General features: G+C 37.2%; 1 long non-coding RNA gene across 1 annotated transcript in view; it reads left to right on the top strand.

Annotated features, from left to right (window-relative positions):
- LOC117197863 (uncharacterized) overlaps nt 1-19,929 on the top strand; it is a 438,027-nt gene that overhangs the window by 254,856 nt on the left and 163,242 nt on the right. Inside the window, exon 4 of the long non-coding RNA XR_004478768.2 lies at nt 10,211-10,316. This is a non-coding gene — a long non-coding RNA (uncharacterized LOC117197863). The remainder of the gene's footprint in view (nt 1-10,210; nt 10,317-19,929) is intronic.

Genomic DNA, 19,929 nt, shown 5'->3' with positions numbered 1-19,929 from the left:
TAGAGTTATTTTTTTTTAACCAAAGCAGCATAAGCTCACCTATTCTGATCATTACCATCATCAGTAAATGTCATAGAATGCAATGTCAGGAACTGGATGACATTACTTTGAAGTTTGTTTTTTTTTTTTTCCTTTCTTTTTGATTGTATTTTCACAGGGGACCAGCAGTTGTTGTGAGGTTGAAAGAGAGTATGGGATAAAACTCTATAGAAAGAATAGCAACTACCATTAATTAAGCCTTTACTACTTACCTGGCAATGTGCCAAATAATTTATAAGGTATATTGACTGGGTTGCTCATAGCAACCCTATAAAAGCCTATTTAGTCATTATCATCTATCTATGAGGAACTCGAGGTCTATCTATGACAGGAAACGTTTTTTTAATATTGGGAAATATATTTGTAATTATCGTTTATTGGAGATTTAATTATAGAATAAACCAGATATTTACATTGTATATTTTTTAAATTAAAAACATAAATCTCTCTTTTGTTAATTATAAGAGTGATAAACATTCATTTTGGAAAAGTCCTTGAAAATAGAGGACTATAAAAAAGAAAATAATTATGAGGTACAGTGGCACCACCCTGAGATGACTGCATAAGATTTGGTGCATTTTTCCATAGTATGACAGGAAACTTAATTAAAATTCTAGAGCAAGTGGCATGACTTGAACTCAGGCCCTTTTTTCTCCAAATTTCGTGCTATGAACAATGGGTGCTTGACACAACTTTAAAACTTCCAGGAAGAAGTCAGTTTAGTACAAATTAATTCTAACTGGAGCCAGTGGTTGGAAAGATTCCAGTGCTTCCCTGCCTTGTTCTCCACATTTTTATAAACCTTCCTCTGCCACAGGGAGTGGGCTTACTGAGGCAGTGTGAGATGGGAAATACCCTCACTATGGCTATTTGCCCGTGGATGCCTCATTATTGTCACTGCCAGGAAAGCAAACTCTAAAGAGAAAAGAGGGAGAAAAGTCTGAGAACAGGCTCTATGACGTACATTAAATAGCTCTTGGAATCAATCAGTGTTGCCGGCAACCCAAAGATATGTTGAGTTGCTCGGGTCTGTGTGAATTTAAAAGCCCACCACCATTTTACAAGTGAGGATTTGAAATGCCTGAAAATAAGTGCCAAGGCATCATAGCTATTTAGGTATTCCAAATTGTATGTAGGGCTTGATGTGTGATTGTCACTTAATAGAATTTGCTAATGACACATTTATTAGACATTGATGAACCTCAGAAGATGGAGAGGTTCAGATATGCATCCTGAGCTTCTGAAGCTCATCATTTGCACTTCTAAACATGTTAAGGGTTTCCCTTTTTAGTTTAAAAGCCAAACTACTTTCATGATTCCATCTGAGTGTAGAAATTTTTGTTTACAAAAACTTCTTTTCATGAATCAAAGGAAGAGAAGGCTATATAGTCTGTATGGAAAACAAGGAGTGTTTAAGGACAATACAATACAGTGAAAAGAAGAAGCATAAAGAAGAGAGGTGAGGGCTTCCCTGGTGGCACAGTGGTTCAGAGTCCGCCTGCGGATGCAGGGGACACGGGTTCATGCCTCAGTCTGGGAAGATCCCACATGCCACGGAGCGGCTGGGCCCGTGAGCCATGGCTGCTGAGCCTGCGCGTCCGTAGCCTGTGCTCCGCAACGGGAGAGGCCGCAACAGTAAGAGGCCTGTGTACCGCAAAAAAAAAAAAAAAAAAAGAGACCAGAAAAATCGGAAATAGAGGCAGAGGGGAAAAATACATCTAGAATGGGAGGAAGGCGTAAAGAAAGAATATTTTTTAAAAAGCATGCTCAACTATTTACAGTTTCCATGCAGAAATTCCGTTAGGCTTAAGAACATTCTGCATTAAAGAGGGCTTAAGGACAGCCCTCTGTAAATGGTTTTCTCACTAGAGGGAAAGATAATGATTAATAATTCAAAACAACACAACATTGTAAATCAACTATACTTCAATTAAAAATTAAAAAAATAATTCGAAACGAAACATTCATTTTGTACTTTTTAGGGGATGTATTTAGAGATACTGCCTCTTATACATACTCACAGAGATACATCTATTTTGTGCTCCCTCTCAGTTCTTGGCCACTGTAAGGGAGTGGGTGTGTGTGGAGGAATCCACCCCCACTCACATTCCATAACAATACAGATAAACCACTTAAGAAGGATGGAATTAATATGGTTGCCTCATAATCCTCAATAAGCTAGAAAGGCTTTCTTTTTGAAAAGCAGATGAGATAATATTCCTACGGTATCAGTATGATGGTCCCTGTCAGCAGAGGGAGAAGAGATTAAAAAAAAGGAAGTCCCATTAATCTGAATTTCTTTGTGACTGTAAATTCACAAGTACAGCCTGGAAAGTCTGGACAGCTACTGCACTGCTGCTCACAGGGTGCTGATAAGCAATGCAGTTTATTTCCATCATCTCAGGATAACTGTCGGAGGGCCACCCGCAGGCCTGGGTGAATGAAGAAGGAAGGAGAGGCAGGAAGCCTGCGAGAATACCTCCGCTGATAGTCTGCCTTTACCACCATTTACTACCTCTGTCCTTATTCCCAACACAGTTCCCCCATCCTCCTTACCCCCCTTAGTGCACAAGTGCAAGAGTTACTAGTATAGCTGACTGAGAAAAAGGGATGATGTACTTAAGAGCAGTTGAGATGAATTCTAAAATCTGCCCATGGAGTTATGTCAAGTGTCTGGCTCAGCTCCAAGTACATCCTTGGTACACAAGATATTGGTTGTCTTCCTTTCTTATCACCCCTTTCTAATCTCCAGTTTTCCAGGTTGGTTTATTTGGGGTTGGCATCTGGGAGTAGGTTGACTAGGTGTCTGTATGGTCTTTTGTCTCAACAAAGCAGGCTACAGACACCAGAAGTTTGAGAACCATGATTCCGTGAAATGTGCAATAACTTATCAAAACCATTAGTCATTTGAGCCTCTCTTCTTACTCTTACTCTTCGAAAGAATGAGAGGGAATAACTCTTCTCTTTTCTAACTCATTTCTAGTAAAAGGATTTTGTTACTGAGATATTTTATCTCATAAAGTTGTTGCCATATATTTTCTCGAAATAAATTGACATTAATCGTAACAAAAACAAAAACAGTGACTTTCATGCATTAAGAAATTACAGCCATTGGCCAGTAACGGAAGTAATTTTTCAGATATAATCTTATTTTAGACTTAGAACGACTTTCAAAGGGGTTATTATTATCCTTAACTCGACTTTCAGATTATAATTAGATAAACTGAATAAGAACATTGGTAAATTATCAGGAAAATGTTTAATACATTCCCAAACCCTACTAGAACTTCCATTAATCTTTACTGAAAAGCGAGTTCAAGATTGCAGCGTTGCTTTAATAAGCATGAGCTAACCATAACACAGCTGAGCTGGAGAATGTAGATGACTCATTTTACCATCACCACCCCTCTTGCCTGCCTGTAGCTAACGCTATCAAGCACTTCCTTATGTTACCATTTAAACTCATCCAAATAAATTAATTGATGGAAAGATATTGGAGATTATGTAATTACTTCCTCTGTCTCTGGTGGTGTTGCCATCTGACTTCCAGGCAGCAGGATGAGATCTAAATCAAATGCAAATAATTGTTCACAATTAGGAAATGAAATGCCTGGAGAACTCCATGGTATTTTAAACAAGCTGATGTACTTGCCATCGATCAACAGTTGAGGCTTTCTAGCATGTACTTGGCTTGAGTCCCAATGATGACAGTGCACATAGCAACAAGTTTCCTTTCTACATCAGAGACAGTAATTCCCAAGGACGCACCCTTCAGTAAGATGTGAACTTTTGCAGGAATGTGTACATAAAAAGTATTATTGGTTCAAATTTGTGAGGAGTACCGGGTGGTTGATTTCAGGTCATGCACTGACTTGTAATATCCATATAAAAGTTTACATAGATAATCTTTTAAGTTAATCACCTTAGACATCTTGGGGACTGATCAGGTGTTTTCTCAAGGGAAAACATGTCTAGCCTTCTCTCAGGGCATTTAAGCTGGTGGGTTTTGTGTTGCTTTGTTTTTGTTCCAAGGCAAAGAAGCTATTCTTTTTTAAGATGTTTCTCAGGATCCTTGGTGATGACCTTAATGCCAGTGGATCCATTCATACCTATCATGACCACATCTAACCAATAAAAAGACTTCATTACCTTTGAACATAGTGGAAAAGATGCTACATTTTGAAAAGAGACAAGGGCAGAATAACGAGGGCAAAACATAAGCCTGAAAGAAGAAAATGTTTCTAAAGAAAATGACCTTAATAGTCTAACAGCTTAGATGGGTACAAAGGTTTTTATAAACACTATTAGTATTCATTTAGTATAGGTAGCAGACAGCAACAAGAGTTGGAAAATAACTTGGAGGTGATCACGGAATGGACAGAGTGAGGCAAAAAAATAAGCTTCTTGCTGAGCACAAATCTCAGTGTCACCAGAGAGCACAGTTGGAATGTCCTCCTTTCCTGATTAGCAACCACCTAATCAAGGACACAGAGTGCCTGCCAGGACTATATAAGTCATGCCGAAAAACAGAAGGGTTCAGGCCGTGGTGTTTTCCATCTATTGTATATACCTGATTAAGAAAAATTTTAAAACTAATTATTGGGGGTAAATTTAGGGGGATGAGGAGGGGGTAGTTCTTTTTAAATAAGGAGAAAGTCTTTTCAGAAGTTATTGCTAAAGAAATCCAAAGTCTCAACATTTATCTACAGGTAGCTCAGGTAGGAGGGCATAGGGATAAAGGAGGGAAAATCCCAAATACGTATATGTAAGTACAATTACAGATATAAATGGAATAGTTGTTCAAAGAAACACTCCTGTTTTTTGAATGTTAGAGACAGGTTATTTTTTCTTTCCTAATGAATAATCATCTGTTTTTAAGGGGGTTCCAGAGGGAGAAAAAGAGGAAAATGGGTTGGTTTGAGTCAGTAGGGTCTGAAAACAGTGATGAAACATGCTTTTGGAAAGGGGCTGGATTTGCCTTTTGAGTAGTGATGACATTACAAATAAAGCTTTGCTCTTACCACTCAAATGAGTATGAGAGAGGTCAGAATTAGAAAGATCTTTCTGAAATGCAGATCTGATGATGTTCGTCTCTGAAATAAAATGGGCTAATGTCCGAACTCCTTGAAAATCTACCTCAAAACTTGATTCTCGGGTCCCTCTCTCTTTTCCTGCATTTTGCCACATTTCCCTCCCCAAACCCTGCAAATTCACTCTAGGTTTCAGCTTCATAGAAGTTCAGTCTTTTCTCAGCACAGTGTGCTCTCCCATGCCTCTAAGCTTTGCACACAATGTTCCAGTGATTTTGAAACCCCCCTCCCCTCATCCATTTTCTATATGAAAGCTTCTACTACTCTTTAAAGCTTTGCCAAAACTTCCATATAAAAACTCATTCACTCCCTGGAGGAATCAGGCGCCCTGACTTCAGACTATACTACAAAGCTACAGTAATCCAGACAGTATGGTACTGGCAGAAAAACAGAAATATAGATCAATGGAACAGGATAGAAAGCCCATGGATAAACCCACGCACATATGGCCACCTTATTTTTGATAAAGGAGGCAAGAATATACAATGGAGAGAAGACAACCTCTTCAATAAGTGGTGCTGGGAAGACTGGACAGCTACATGTAAAAGAATGAAATTAGCACACTCGCTAACACGATACACAAAAATAAACTCAAAACGGATTAAAGACCTGAATGTAAGGCCAGACACTATAAAACGCTTAGAGGAAAACATAGGCAGAATACTCTATGACATACATCACATCAAAATCCTTTTTGACCCACCTCCTAGAGAAATGGAAATAAAAACAAAAATAAACAAATCGTACCTAATGATGAGTATTATGTTCATTGCTGCCTCCAACAGTGGACTTCTTGCTCCTCGAGGACAAGGATTTTGTCTTATTGATCTTTGGATCTCAAAGGCCCAGTAGGTGCCAGAGAAGGTAATATAGTACAGTAGCTAAGAGCAAAGGTTCTGGAGTCAGAGGGTTGACTTCAAATCCTTTCCCTTCTACTCACTAATTGTGTGACCATCGGCAGGTCCCTTTGAATTTCAATTTTATCATCTACAATGACTGTTATAATACTCGTCTAAATATTATCATTGTCATAATATTTACCAGATAGAATTAGATAAAATCGTGTATGTAAAATGCTTAACACATTGCCAAGTACATAGTAGTACTTAGTAAATTGTAGCTATTTTTATTACTATAGTAAATATTTGAGGAAAGAAAGTTGTGCTACTGTATCTTCCTCAGGATGAAGAGGTAAAAAATATGAACTAGTGATAAAAAGAAAGCCACTGTTCTAGGCTCACTTCAATTGAAGTGAGAATGTTGAATTTGAATAAAAAAAGGAATTATAAATCAAGACGTGTGAGACTAGAACCCAAACATTTAAAGCGTGCAGGAGAAAAGCACAAAATAATGTGGTTAGTTACTAATTAGATGAGTTTAAAAACAACTTTCTTTGCATTACAAAAATGTATTAAAAGGGAATAGGAAGGAAAACAAAAATATGTATTGACAAGTATCTTATTGCAAACACAGATCATCTTAGTTAATCCTCTTTGAAAGGAGATATTATCCCCATTTTACAGATGGGGAAACAAGTTCAGAAAAGTTAAGTTACCCTCAAGTAACTTGCTTCAGGATGTCAGGTAGAATCCCAACCCAAATCTATGAGCTATGTTTATTCATTCATTCATTCACTCACTCATTCATTCATAGAAACAAATGTTTACTAAGTTCCTGTGTTATTCTAAGTCTTGAGGAGTGAATGGTGGTCAAAACAAACAAGGCCCCTGCCCCCAGGGAGCTTACATTTTAGTGGCAGGAGACATAAAATAAGCTCATAAAAAATAAATAAGATTAATACAATAAACAGTGATGACAGAGGTGTAACTACCTGAGATTGGATGGTCTTGAAAGGCCTTTCTAAGAAGTAGCACTTGGGCTGAAACCTGAATGAGGAGAAGGCACCAAGAACATTCCAGCGAAAGTAATAAATACTATGACTCCAAGGCAGAAATAAGCTTGTTTAGTTACAATAGCAGACAGAAAAAAAAAGATGGCAGAAAACCCATGGTCTTCCATTATGTTTCACCAAGAAGAAACAAGGATAAAGATGGTCAAGAAACCTAGAAGAGAGCTCGTGTTGTGCGCAGAAGAATGCATGAAGCAAGATATCAATGAAACAAGGCCACCTTTAGGTTGTGGTCCTCAGCCTTAAAGATGCAGAAACTACATTACCTAAAGGCCTTCAAGTAGAACATTTGGTGAGACTTGCTCACAGTGATAATACAATGAGGCTGGGGTCTAGAAACTGAAATTGCACTCTATTAGATTGCAATGTGAGCTATCACTTCCCAGTCCTTCCTCAGTAGATAATTGGCTGTGATCATAGAGCAAATGCATTTTCTCCTTATGGCCATATTGCATAGGAAAGCAAATTACTTTTATCAGGCTTCTTTGTAAGGAATCAGAGCAAGGAGAGAAGAAGTGATTCAAAAATTTCCTACATCAGTCTCAGATGGCCCATAACAGGGATATACCTGCCAGATGGGCAAGACTGTAGCATTTGCTTGCCTAGGCACTCTCTGTTGTTCAGTGTTTGGAAAAGGTTGAATAGCACTAGCTTCTCACGCCCTCCTTTTTCTCCTTGCATTCCCAGCACCTGCCTAGCATACCCTGAGGCTCAGAGACAATCTCAATAATGCTTAAAATGAATTCATGAATGACCTCTTCAATTGATACCCTCTTTTCAAATATATTTCTTCTTTCCTTTGAAACAGTCTTTTTCTGATCAAGAAACTATGCTCTGTGCCTTAAAGTAACTTTGCGTTTCTCTGTCCTAATCCTGTGTGTGTTTGTATATTATGATGTTCAGGCTGAATTCTGAGCTAAGGAATTCACTTGTGGGGAGAAAACATAATAGTCTGCTAAGCATATGGCCCAGGAAAATAATCTACTATGCAAAATGAAGGAGAGACCACTCAGGGAGGATGTGTTGATTCTCAGAAGCTCTTTGGGTTTATTTATATATTCTTTAATCTTAACAAGCTGACCCTTTACATAGCTCCCGCTTCAGTTCCCATAAATTTCTCAAAATAACAGTGGTTTGGGGATGATCTTGGGCTTCAAAGGATTACAGAATGGTCTTTGTGTAGAGTTACTCATTACTTCCTCAATTCACTTTTCAACTTTCAAATATACTAAGGTCTGCATTCAACTAGCAAGAAATTTAGACTTTTGTCCAACCTGAAAAGGTCATATAGTGTAAGTAGTAATTACTTTGCAGAAGAATGTTGTTTTGATTCCCCTATCAGATCTTAACCAACTACACGATGATAAAATACTCCAGGGGTAGAGAGCCAGCTGGAGCTCCCCCACCCCAAAACCCTTAAGTCCACTCTGATGGATAATCTATGCTTTCATCGTACATCTAGATGAAAGACATTTCAGGGAGTGTGATGCCTTTTGAGGTCATACTGTGATCTTGGAAACACAACTGAATTGTGAATAAAACCATGTTGTTCAGACACTTTAACTCCTGAACTCTCTGTTTCTTAATGGTCACTCCATTTACTGATTTTTCTTAGAAGGCATATGGGTAGTTACTCATACCCAACAGGGAAATTATTTAGGGCTTTGTATTTTCTCCTTTTATTCAAAATATTCATTTAAAAGATAGCAGACACGTGATAGCGAAAAATGCCCTGAGACAAACTTGTGTTTAATGTTATTTACTTATCTTTTGTAAGATTCCTCAGAGTACATTTCAGACTCCCTACAAGGATACAGCCAAAGTATCGATTATGTTAATCCCTGGAGATGAAATCCTGATTAGTCTAGTGACTTAAAGATTCTAAATTAGTAATGGGCTATTTGCATGTCTCTCTAATATCCAGCCAAACAAATACTACACGATTTCTTGTGTCTTAAAGATTTATGCATTGTTTCTATCATTTCTATCATCCTTTCTTTCCTCTTTTGCAAACCAAAGTTAATCACCTGTGGTTGGTTATCCTAATGAACTGAGAGTCTCAAATTCGCTCACAATTACAGGTGATGTATGTAGTCTTATAGAGTATAAGAAACATTTGCTTAGTGCAAATAAATCAACATCTTATATGTTTTGGTTATATGTTTAGGACTTCCTTCTGTGCTCTGCCGTTGTAACCCCCCTTACCGTCATTCAGTCAAACATAGTCATAAAGCACCTATATGCTAGCGTGTTGTCTTTTGTAACATTCCTCAGAGTAAATGCACCTTGTTGTATGCTAGGCACTAGAGCCAGAAAGATGAGAAAACAGGTTTGCCATCCTCAAGGAGCTACCTGTACAGTGAGAAAGACAGACATGCAAACAAACAATTATAACAAAGTATTAACTGGTAGTAAAATGAAGTTAGATATAAGGTCCTATGAGCACATGGAAGAGTACTAAAGAAAGGTCTAAAAGAGAAATGATGTGCTTAATTTGTTTCATGCCTGTAATATAACAATAACAATAGCTGCAATTCATCGAGTACTTAATACATTTCAAACACAGTGCTAAGCACCTAATATGATTTGTTTAATTATTTTAACGACACAAGAGGCAGATATTATCATTTCCTCCATTTACATATGAGAAAACTTGAGCATGGAGAATTTAGGTAAGGTTCTCACTGTCACACAGCTAATCAGTGAAGCCAAGGCTTGGGTCAAGAAATCTGTCCATTGTCGAGGTGGTGTTTTTTTCTTAAGTTTTTTAACTTTTAAAATTTATTTTGAAATCATTTCACTCTTAAAGAAACATCAGAAGAGTAGTACAAAGAATTCCCATATATACTTATCTAGGTTCCCCATTTGGTAATATTTTATCATATTTTCTTTATCATTCTCTTCCCCCTCTCAACAGATAAATTGATTGATTGATAATTTTTCCTCTGCATCAATTGAGAGTAAGTTTCAGGCATGATGCCCCATTACCTCTGCTATAGACTGAATGTTTGTGTCCCCCCAAAATTCATATGTTAAATGTTAAGCCCCAGTGTGATGGTATTAGGAGGTGGGGCTTTGGGAGGTGATTAGGTCATGAGGATGAGGTCCTCATTAATGAGATTAGTGCCTTTATGGAAAAGATCCCAAAGAGCTCTGTGCCCCCTTCTTCCAGATGATGATACAGCAAGAAGATAACTGTCTATAAACCAGGAAGCTGGTTCTCACCAGACACCAAATTGGCTGATGCCTTGATCTTGGACTTCCCAGCCTCCAGAACTGTGAGAAATAAATCTCTTTGGTTATAATATTTTTGTTATAGTAGCCTGAACTTACTAAGACAATTTCTAAATACTTTAGGGTTTATTTCCAAAATGACAAAGACACTCTCCTATATAATCACATTATGACCACCAAAATCAGGAAACTAACATTGATAACAATACTATCATCTAATTAATAGACCTTATTAAAATTATGCTAATTGTCCCAATAATGTGCTTCACACTAAAAATATATTTTTTTTCTTCTGTTCTAAGGGCCAATCCAGAATCATGTGTTTCATTTAGTTGTCATGTCTCTGGTCTCCTTGAATCTGGAATAGTTCCTCTCAGCCTTTCTTTGTCTTTCATGACTGACATTTTTGAAGAACACAGGCCAGTTATTTTGAGGACTGTCTTTCAGTTTGACTTTTTCTGCTATTTCCTCATGATTAGATTCAGGTTGTGCATTTGGGGCTGCAATACCACAGAAGGGATGTTGGTTCCTTCTCAGTGCATTGTATCAGGGGCCATGATGTCACATGGTTTTATTACTAGTGATGTTAGCTTTGATTACTTGGTGAAGGTGGTATCCACCAGGTTTCTCTACTATAAAATTACTACTTCTCCTTTTATAATGAATAAGTATTTTATGGGAATATATAAATATTTTGTTCCTCAATAAATATTCACCCACTAGTTTTAGCATGATGATTCTTGCCCGAGTTAATTATTACTATTATGGTTACCAAATGGTAATTTTCTAATTCCATCATTTTGTCTATGTTCATTAGTTGGCATTCTAGTCTAATGAAGAGCTTTCCCTTCTCCCATATTCATTTTTATATTTATTTTATTATTTACATTTGCATGGGGTCATACAATTATCAGCCAGTTATTTGTTACTATCATAATTTACTTTGCCACTCCAGTTTTCCCAGATTTAGTCCCAGGTATCCCCTTCATGCTTGTTCCTGTGTTCTATGAATAGATCTTGATCACTCTTTGAGCATTTACTTTCTGGCACCACAAAATATTCCAGGTCCATCCTTATACTTTCCTTGCCCCAGCCATGGAATCATCCATTTTTCTGAGGTAGCCTCTTGTTCTTAACTTCTCTTTCTGGCCATTCACCAGGTCTTATTTTTATGCATATATGCAGATGAATAATACAAGTAGTTTAATATCTAGAAATCTCTATTAAGCAGCCATCTTCACAACTACTACATTGAAAATTAAAACTGGCTAACCTAGCTTGAAGTCACTCTATAAGTTCCTAAAATGCCTTCTAAATCCCACCAAAAGGATGACTTGGGCCCTAGGAAGATAAAAGAAAAAGTGATAAAAAGGAGAGCAAGAAAAGGAAAAGAAAGAAAAAAAAACAAATAAGAAAAATCATAGAAACAGATTTTTTTTTAGTACCTTTTCTGTGTCGGGCACCAAGATATTTTCACATGTAACTTCTCATTATATATCTGCAACCATTTCTCAGGGTAGAGTTGATGATCTTCACTTAATAGATAAGAAAGTAGAGGTTCAGGATTTCATTGACCTGCTCCACCCTCCACAGGAAGGCAAGAGAACTAGGAATTGAACCTTTCTAGATCACATTTTAAACCCATCTTCCTCTGTACAGTTTTAAAGCTGCCTCTCTACAGTTTTAATGCTAATTCACATCCTATATTCTATTTTTGTAATTGGCCATCCCTCTACACCTTACATAATAACGCTTTATTTACCCGTTTCCCAAACACCAGAACACCTTATGCTCAGACAGATGATAAAGACTTTCCTTAGCTCTAAGAACAACCTGTTACGACAAACATCTTTCCTTGAATTAGGATTCACCACCTGCTTTTTAGGTTAGCATTATTTTCTGAACTGTGAAGCACAGTACTCTAGAACCACTTGACATATAACAGACAGCCTTTATTCAGCAGGCTGTTATTAATGCCTCTTGTAATAAACACTATACTCGGTGTCTTCATTTTTTAAAGACCATAAAATTTGGGGGTAAAATGCAGCTTACTCATCAGTAGACAATTTGAGAGAATAGGGAATTTTTATTTCTCTAAAAGAGCAGAACTAAAATGTCTGATTATAGAGCAAAGCAAGGTTATGGTTATGGTGTTTATTCTGTGCATTAATTGATTACAGATCAAAACCAGGATACATCTACATCTATGTCCTAGCAAGTTAGAACAGTCAGGATCCAGGCAGAGTTATATGAAACCTGTGGTGAAGTATGAAGAAATACTTCCTAACAGAGCAACTAAGAATAGGGAATAGCTAATTTTTGCACATTTTAAACAGTGTATTCACATGCAGTTGCATCTCAAAAGAACCCTGTGAAGGAGAGTGGGTGTATCACCTCATCCTCATTTTACAGGTGAGGAATATTGAGGTTCAAAGAGATGAAGTGACTTGCCTAAGATCTCACAGCTAATAAACTAGTAGTTGATACTCAAATCCTGCTTACTACTCTTTACACCACACCATGATTAAAGTCCTACAAATTAGATTTTTGCTAGAATCTCTCTGGGCTTAATCAAATCAATAGGAGCAGATGGCAAAGGAAAGGAAATCCATTCCCACTTTATTCTTTGAAGGCTCTTGATAAAAGATGGAAGATGCAATGTGTGGCCCTTTATTCTGTTGTTCTAGTTAAAAAAATGTTTTCTGTTTCTGAGTAGACAGCAATATAATGTGTGAAATGTATTTTGGCCAAATTAATAGCATCATACCACAGAATTATTTTGCCTCCAATGTTATGTAATCAACTGTTTCACTGTAGGGATCAAGTAACCTCATCTATCATGTGAATAGGGATAAATATAAACCCAACAGTAAGTAGGAAAGAACTAATGGGGCGTCAGGAGTTGGGGAGTTTGCCTACACACCCACCACTACCACCCTAGACAAAGGTTACTAACTGGCACTTATGACACAACGAGGTCTAAGTGAGAATCACTTTATCATATTATGGAAAATTTTATGCAGATAGTATGGCTATTGCATGCAGGACTTAGGACCAATTTCTTAAAGTAAATATAATAATCACTATCATGTATTGAGTATCTTATATGTGTCAACTAGAACACACAATACTTTATTGCCATTTTATCATTAATTATTAAAACTAATCTATTGTGATGTACATATTTATTTTTTAATTTTAAAACTTTTTTTGGAGTATAGTTGATTTACAATGTTGTGTTAGTTTCAGGTGTACAGCAAAGTGAATCAGTTTTACATACACATATATCCACTCTATTTTTAGGTTCTTTTCCCATGTAGGTCATTACAGAGTATTGAGTAGAGTTCCCTATGCTATACAGTAGGTTCTTATTGCTATCTATTTTATATATAGTAGTGTGTATATGTCAATCCCAATCTCCCAATTTACCCCTCCCCTCCCCCTTATCCCCTGGTAACCATACATTTGTTTTCCACATCTGCGACTCTACTTCTGCTCCTTTGTTTTGTTTTTGTTTTTGTTTTGAGCATTCTTTTCCCATATAGGCCAGGGGTCCTCAACCCCCAGGCCATGGACTGATACTGGTCTGTGGCCTGTTAGGAACCGGGCTGCACAGCAGGAGGTGAGCAGCGGGCAAGAGCGAAGCTTCATCTGTATTTATAGCCACTCCCCGTCGCTCGCATTGCCGCCTGAGCTCTGCCTCCTGTCTGATCAGTGGCGGCATTAGATTCTCATAGGAGCATGAACCCTACTGTGAACTGCACATGTGAGGGATCTAGGTGGCACATCTCTTATGAGAATCTAATGCCTGATGATCTGAGGTGGAGTTGAGATAGTGATGCTAGTGCTGGGGAGCGGCTGCAAATGCATATTATCAGTAGCAGAGAGGTTTGACTGCACAGAGACCATAATAAATCAATTGCTTGCAGACTTATATCAAAACCCTATCAGTGAGTGGCAAGTGAAAACAGGCTCAGGGCTGCCACTCATTCTTCATTATGGTGAGTCATATAATTTCATTATATATTACAATGTACTAATAGAAATAAAGTGCACAGTAAATGTAATGTGCTTGAATCATCCTGAAACCATCCCCTGCCCCAGTCCATGGAAAAATTGTCTTCCACAAAATCGGTCCCTGGTGCCAGAAAGGTTGGGGACTGCTGATATAGGCCATTACAGAGTATTAAGTAGAGTTCCCTATGCTATACAGCAGGTTATTGTTAGTTACCTATTTTATGTATAGTGGTGTATATATTGTCAGTCCCAATCTCACAATTTATCTGTCCCCTCCCCCCCTTATCCCCTGGTAACCATAAGTTTGTTTTCTACATCCATGACTCTACTTCAGTTTTGTAAATAAGTTCATTTGTACCCCCCCTTTTTTTAGATTCCACCTAACAGCAATATCATATGATATTTGTCTTTCTGTGTCTGACCTACTGCACTGAGTATGACAATCTCTAGGTCCATCCATGTTGTTGCAAATGGCATTATTTTGCTCTTTTTTATGGCTGAGTAATATTCCACTGTATATATATGTACCACATCTTCTTTATTCATTCCTCTGTTGATGGACATTTAGGTTGCTTCCACATCCTGGCTATTGTAAATAGCATTGCAATGAACATTGGGGTGCATGTATCTTTTTGAATTATGGTTTTCTCTGGATATATGCCCAGGAGTGGGTCATATGGTAGTTCTACTTCTAGTTTTTTAAGGAACCTCCAAACTGTTCTCCATAGTGGCTGCACCAATTTACATTCCCACCAACAGGGTAGGAGGGTTCCCTTTTCTCCGCACCCTGTCCAGAATTTATTTTTTGTAGACTTTTTGATGATGGCCATTCTGATCAATGTGAGATGATATCTCATAGTAGTTTTGATTTGCATTTCTCTAATAATTAGTGAGGTTGAGCATCTTTTCACTTGCTTTTTGGCCATCTGTGTGTCTTCTTTGGAGAAATGTCTATTTAGATCTTCTGCCCATTTTTGGATTGGGTTGTTTGTTTTTTTGATACTGAGCTGCATGAGCTGCTTGTATATTTTGGAGATTAATCCCTTGGTGGTGGTTGCTTCGTTTGCAAGTGTTTTCTCCCATTCTGAGGGTTGTTTTCCCATTTTAAAATAAAAATACTCAGAACACACAGCTGATAATCAGGGAAGCTAGGATTAGAATGCCATCGTATAGAGTGCTAAAGCCCATTCATTACCTGACAACTTGGCTATATTACACAATTAGAATGTGTAAATATTATGGTAGATATGAGTCTACCATTGAGTCCCAATCCTCCTTCACATAGGAAGTTAGTAAATTACCTCTAACCAGAAATTCTTAGGTCTCTCTTTCAGTTATCTTTTATCTTTTATCTTTATGTGTTGCCATTTTCCCTCTTCTATGTTCTGCAGTCTTCTTCTGGGTGTGGTGAAGACTTAAACATTCCTTCTGCAGTAACCTAATCTCTAGTTGTTCTGTTTCCAGTTATTTGGACTTTGCTGCCAACTCCCTTTGCTCCCAGCTAGCTCCTGCTCACATGCTCTGCTATTCTGGAGTTTCTGTCTCCTGATGACTTATCTTCATCTTCCAGTCATTACTGTTGTAGCTCCCTGATATGCCATGCTCCATTTCTATCACTTGATGCTTGGCACATTCTCTGTTTTTTGACATTATGTTTCATGCAATTGTCCTGTGATATTCATGCCCATGAGAATTTGCCTTCTCTTCTATGGGCCAATTCTTAGAACCTATCCATAAGTAACCTTCTAAAAAGTTAAGGTTTTACTTATTTTCATCTACAATAGCCACCAGGCACAGTGCCCACAGGAGGACTATTTCCTTAGGACAGTTCTCAAACTTTCACCTGTATAAGAATCACCTGAAGGACTGGTAAAAACACAGAATGTTGAGCCCCACCCCCAGAGTTTCTGATTTCACCGGTCTTGGGACAGGGATAGATCAAGTTCTGAGACTTTGCTCTTCTAACACATTCCCAGATGATGTTTGTATTAGAGGTCCAGAGACCACACTTTGAAAACCACTGCCTTAGACTGAGTAGAAAGGAAGACCCATCTACCATATTCACATCTCATAGTACTCTTGTTGAGAACTCAATCAGTTTGACAACTTATTAAAACTATCTACCATATCTCAGCACATTTATAGGTAGTTTATAAAAAGATATAAAAAGATAAAGAAGGCTTTACGCATATAAAAAGATAAAGAAGGCTTTACGCATGATTTCAAGGAATTCGCGGCTTGATAGGAGACACGTATGTAAATGAATAAACGCATTACAGTATAATAAGGCCTATGACAGTGGTAAAACAAGATGCAGCCAGAAGACAAAGAGGTGGTGGTTACTTCTTTCCCTTAGAGATTACATCAGGCTTTATTAAGTGGAGGTAACAATTAAAAGGATCCTTTGGAGGCGGTACAGGTGGCCAATTCTAGGCAATTAGAAGTGTGTTAAAACCACAGAAATCAAATGTTTGGGGAGTTGTAGGGGATTGGTAGACTTTTGGTATGGCTTAAGTGTTGAACGAAGTGGAGATATTAAAAGGATATGATTGAACAAATAGTGAGATTGGGCCTTATGTGTGATTTAACATGCCTTTTTCCTGGGGTTGAGAGAGTAATTTGAGTGTTTCTATCAATCAAGAACATTACTAGACTTGAGCTTTAGGAGTATCTCTGTGGAGGATGGTTGGAAGGAAGGAAGAATGTGGTGACAAATAGGAAGGGTGGATACCCTAGAAGAAAAGAGAGAGACTAAAAGAAAAAGAGAGAGACTAAAAGAGTGGGATACCACAGATTTTGATACAAGGGAAAATTCTGTTTAATTTGGGAATACTCTGTAGACATTGTATTGTGATAATTTCCTTATATGCCTGTCTTACACAGTACACTAAAAACTCCTTTGGTCATCTTTGTATCATCAGTATCTATGGTAGTTCCTGGATTAGTATGAGCTCAAGAAATGTCTGAATGAATAGAAAATTAATGAAAACCAGATTATCATTTACTTCCTTTGGATTTCAATCCCATTTTCTAAAAAATGGGGAGGAAAAGATCTGTTTCATTCTCCCCAGAATATGACAAGTGAATGGATGAATATTAATAAGGTGATATATACTTATTAGGAAGCAAGTAGAAGTGGGTGGCATACTGGTGATGGGATTTATCATACAAATGATAATCATTTGAACCTTCATTTATTTGAATAAGATTTCTGAAGTTATCTCCAAATTGCTTTGGTAAAGATAGCTGAACTGAATTAAAAGTCTTATTACGGAAGTCTTCAAATGTCCGTTCATTCTTTTGTGCAGGGAGATTAATTTGCAGATTTGCCCATTCCTATGTGCAACCAAGGCATTGCTGGTTCTGTCAGATAATTTTCTCAATTACATCTCTAGGCAATTAAATAAATTGCAAGGCAATAGTCCATTGCTTTTGGAAACTCCTGTTCTGAGAGGAATGAAATTCTTACCCTTAAGAGACTAGGTATCACTGGTTTAAAAGAAATTTTAAAAATAACTGCATATTAATCTTATCTATCTACTTTCCTGATTGCTCCTTTCCCTAACATTCTAGCATTGGCAAGATCAAGACATTTTCCTGTTTCTGTGATTTTACTTGTTCTAATAGCAACATAAAAGTTCAGGGATATAGATTCTAAATACAGAAGAAATAACAAAATAAGAACTACATTAAGACACATGCTAGAGATGTTTCTGAACCTAAAAGATAACTTCCTAGAAAAAGAGGGGGGAAAGTAGTTATAAAGTAAAGAAGGAGAATTTTACTTTTTTTTTTCAACAGGGGATGCTAGTTGGCAATGATGAAATGTCTTCAAAAGTATGAAGGCAAAGGATTCTGAACCTTGAATTCTAGACCCATTTAATCATGGGGAAAATAGAGGTTCTTAAACATGAAAAGGATTTGGAAAATATACTAGATGCATGTTGTTTTTTCCTGAAAAATAATATGACTGAAAGATATGGTCCAGCAAAACTAAAAAATAATTCAAAAAAAGAGTAAGACATCAGATACAAGAAATAGTGTGAGCAAAGAAACCAACAAAATCCATCCTTAAGCTGAAACCAGTTTTCCTCAGTGGAGATGCTGTGGGCATTTTGGGTAACAACTGCTTGTTTTGTAGACTGCCCTGCCTGTTGCAAAATGCCTACCATCTATGATCCCCAATTTTAAAGAAAGAGTTCTGAGAACAATAGGGACGTAACATTTTTTTTAAGTGAATAGAAAACTAGAACAGTAATTCTGGTGGTGAGTTACTGATAATGTTTATTGTGGTACTTTGTATTATGAAATTAATATCTCAATGAAAACAATATGAACATGACAAAAGTCAACAAAATGTGAAGTATATGTCACTCTAACCCTCATTCCTGCTTCCCAGACTGTTTTCAACTTCTTGTAATGCTGCCCTAACATATTTATGAATGTGAGCATATTATATACACATATTCATCTGTAGCTTCCTCATCTACTCCCATCTGTATATCTGATGGATCTTTCTATTCATACCAACTTATCTTTGCATAGCATATTCAGATTATATAAATATATTTTTTTATTTTCTTTAGTGTGGCAGGTCTTGTTGAAGAAAAATGAATATAGGACAAAATCACTATTGCTGACTCTGAGGGAAAATATTAAAATATAATTTCCTTGATGGTGTAAGTAGCACTGTTCCACAAAATAACAAACTTGGGAAAGAAAGTTATCAGAAAAAATGTAATTCATGCTCTTTTTAAATCTGCCACATCAGTGAAATGTTGTGAACACACATGTATTGTTCTTTTCCACATTTACAAAATGTAACTGTAGGTAGATGGTTGTCTTGGGAACTCTAAGTCCACTTTTCCAACAGTTGTCTCCTTATCCCCAACCCAAGTAACTCTCTTCAATATAGTCTCAGATTTCATTATCAGATTGCCCTATTGATTCTGAGGGGAAAAAATTATAGAAGATCCTAGGGGAAGTTAAATCAGAATAATGTAAGGTTCTCATAGGTTTTCTCATTCATATATTTGAAACCAGAAGGTTTTGCTTTTCCATACAATTGATCATATCAGATATATGCATGCCTGACTAGATTATCTGTGAAGTTGAACGTTAAACATGGCTGATGGGACGTTGAGTGTTGCCCATTTCCTTTCTTCTTACTTTTATTCACTGTGATATTTTTCATATCTCACCCATTGAATTTTATTGATTTAATAACCCAATATAGAATATGTCTCATAAAGGGTGAGAGAAACAACTTTAGAGGAAAAAATAAAGGGAATGTCCTGAGTTAAAATAAGTGGAAGCATAAAGGGCACTAGCAACAAGTAACTGCTTGCCATATTGAGGCACTATGGGAGATTCCCAGGGTGCCCAGAGGTGCTATTACATTCACGCTGCCCGACTTTATAACATTCTCTTAGGATTTACAGCAACTGCCAGAGCCAACTGAGGTTTTTCCAGGGTATTCTCCACCTCCTCTTCCATATTCTCAATGTTCCCAAAAGTCATTGGAAGGGATTAATGATAAAGGATGTGGAATATTTTTCCTTTTAAACCTTGAGGGAATTAATCATGTCTGAGGGACTTTTTAGCTTTTATGTGAGGGTACAAAGATCTAAGTAATCTCTA

This window comes from Orcinus orca, chromosome X (assembly GCF_937001465.1).
Source record: "Orcinus orca chromosome X, mOrcOrc1.1, whole genome shotgun sequence".
Taxonomy (NCBI): Eukaryota; Metazoa; Chordata; class Mammalia; order Artiodactyla; family Delphinidae; genus Orcinus; species Orcinus orca.
The sequence above is the reverse complement of the archived record's forward strand: the minus strand, read 5'-3'. Positions and strand labels throughout refer to the sequence as shown.